We start from the raw sequence: 3,167 nt of genomic DNA on the forward strand, positions 1-3,167 counted from the left end.
TCATCATCATTGCTGGTCTTCACATTCCTTTCTCTTTGATTGATGATGCTTAATTTCTCCAGAAGCTTGTATGATGTCTCTGCAGTGATATTGAAAGTTGCTTGTTCCCCAAGCACTTGAAAAATGGTTAGCATGCATGAATTATTTGTGGGCCTTTGAACTTACTTTGGTGTGGGAACACCAAACTTAGTACCTTGCCAATGGTTATCATGCATCAGATTAACCATGTGTGAAACTCTTTTTCTTTTTCAAAAGCAATAGAACTAAAAACTAGGAAACAGCAAAATAGTTAACTAGTTCGTCTAGATGCTTGAAGCTAGCATTATGCAGTAGGTGAGAATATATTTTATGATGAAATTTTGGTGAAACACCAAACTTAGAATCCTTCATTCTCCCTTAGATTGTTTTGGTGTGTAACACCAAACTTAGCTCCTTGCAACATAGATAAAACTAATTAACCTTTTTATTGAAATAGATATGAAAAGATGGTTACCTCCGGTTGGGTTGCCTCCCAACAAGCGCTCTTTTATTGTCACTAGCTTGACATTTTTCATCCTCGGATCATGGAAGTTGAGGCTTCTGTTGCCTTTGGTTTCCTCCTCTCACTATGGGCTTCCTTTCCTCTGTTTCTTTTTGTGGAATTCCTCTATTGTGTCTTTCTTTGATGATTATTTCCTTTTCCATAGCCTTCTCACTTTCCTCCATAACTGCTTTCCCTTTCAACCCAGTAGCTTTTTCGCTGTTCTTTGGGTCATCTTCAATGGCCTTTAGGACTATATTTGTCCTCCTCTCGCCTATTTCTGCAAGGTGTCTAGCTAGCTGTTCCATTTGCCTCTCAATTCTTCTGAGTGAGGCCTCTTGGTTCCTGCTTATCATCTCTTGATTTTTCCTTGCTTCTTCCTGCTCTATTATTATCATCTCTTGAACTTTCACGAACCTTTCCATCATCATTTTTAGAACATAGAGTCTTTGAAAGTTTAGAATTGGTTGTGGTTGTGTTAACTGTGATGGTTGATGAGAGTCATTTTGGGCGAGTTGTGAGGTAGGATGGGGTTGGAAATGTGTGTATTGGGGTGGTGCATGATGATTGTTGTTGTGGGGGTGGTTTTTATGCTGGTTTTTGAAGTTGGAATTGTTGCAGTTGAAGTCCCTTGGTCTTTGATTTTGGTTTTCAACCCCCCTCCAGTTGGACTGAGTTCTCCAGGGTGGGCTGTACATATCATTCTGAGACCTGTATTGGAATATGCTAGAGGAACTGTTTGGAGAATGTGATTGCTCATAACTTTGTTGCTCATGATTAATTGCTCCAAAACCTTGTTCAGCTTGATTCCACCCGTAAGAGTTTTGAGTTAGGTTGTATGCATGTACTACAGCAGTTCTCAGCTCATTGATTTTTCTGACCATCATGTCTAGTTGTTGTAGAGTTTGCTGATGCATCTGCTTGTTTTGGTTCATGACTGCACGGACACCTTCAATTTCCTTCTCTTGTGTGAATGGTTGCACTTCTGCCTCTGGTTTAACAATTCCCTGAGGTGGTTTCAGCTTGGCTAGGAGTTCACTCATTAGTTCTTCCCATCCGATGATGTTTCCTTGTGGGAAAGCTTCAAACCACTGAGCAATGTCGTTCTTGGTGACGAGTGGGTGCTTCAAGTTGTGGGTTGCATTATCATCTAAGGTGGGGACATTACTACCATGATGACTGGGATTCGTTGGGTTCTTCAATCACAAATAGTCCAAATGAAGATTGAATACATTCATGTCCAAAATGTGGTTAAAAGGTTTAGCTGACACAATGTATCAAATAGTTGATAGGCTTGAAAGATTAGTAAGAGAGAATTGCTTCTCTCGTATATTCAACAAGCTGAAGTATGAGAATCATACGAAGCCAGAGAAACCAAGAAAACTTCACTTTATTGCTAAAGTGAGGTTTCAGTTAGTTCAAGCAAAAATTCAAACAGTTAGTGGATTGGTCCAAAGTTAGAGAAACGGAAAATAAAAATGCTAGATCTAGATATCCACTTCACTTAATCATTGTCAATCTATTTCAATCCCCGGCAACAGCGCCAAAAACTTGATGTGTGGAAAACGATCCAACACGAAACTAACCGGCAAGTGCACCGGGTCGCATCAAGTAATAAAACTCACGGGAGTGAGGTTGATCCCACAGGGATTGAAGGATTGAGCAATTTTAGTTTAGTGGATGACTTAGTCTAGCGAATCAAGAGTTGATTTGAGTGGTTTGTATTTGACAGAAACTAAATTGCATGAAATTTAAAAGGGAGAGGGACAATTGACAAGAAATTAAAGAGGGCAGAGAATAAAAGTGCTGAATCTTAAAGAACAAGAAATTTAATTGCAGAAACTTAGATTGCAAGAAATGTAAATTGCAGAATCTTAAGATGCAAGAAATTTAAATAACTTGAATCGTAAAGGGAATCAGGATTTGGATTTGCATAAATTAAACAAGAGAAAGTAAAATTTAACAAACAGAAATGTAACAGATGGACTCAATTAAACCGGATCTTGAATGAAAATGAAAATAAGCTTGGTGTAGCAACGAAACAAGAAAATTGAAATTGAAAACTGTAGATCTCAGGACTCAAGAGACTAGATAGCCAAGTCTAGATCTCACTGCCTTCCTAGATCCAGCAAGAACAATTGCAAAGGAAATGAAGAAAAGTAAATTGCAGAAATAGTAGAAGAAGAAGCAATTAACAGAAATGGAAATTCAATTATGCAGAAAATTAAACAAGATCTCAAGGTGAGATTGAAACAGAAGTTCTTCAATTCTCCACCCAAGATCCAAAGCAAGAAAAGTAAAGAGTGCTGAGCAAGAACAAGGAAGAAGAAAGATCAATTCTCCTTCCTAATCCTCTTGAATTCTAAAAACAACAACTAAAATGTAAAGGTAAGCTCTCTCTCTAAGTGTTCTAAGAATTCTAAAAAAAAAGCTCCCGGAAAGCTTAAATCCTAAGCTATTTATACACTTTCTTCAAATGGTCTTCAAGCCTTGAATTAGGCCTTTGCTCTTGATGGAATTGGGTTGATAAAAGCCTCTGTTGATTGCACTTGGAGTTGGAGAGAAACCCATTGTGAATCGGGACATAATGCACAAAAGCATGAGTCAAAGTTTGAGGTAAACTTTGGCTCAAGCTTTTTATACCAGC

Source organism: Arachis ipaensis, chromosome B06, assembly GCF_000816755.2.
Source record: "Arachis ipaensis cultivar K30076 chromosome B06, Araip1.1, whole genome shotgun sequence".
Taxonomy (NCBI): Eukaryota; Viridiplantae; Streptophyta; class Magnoliopsida; order Fabales; family Fabaceae; genus Arachis; species Arachis ipaensis.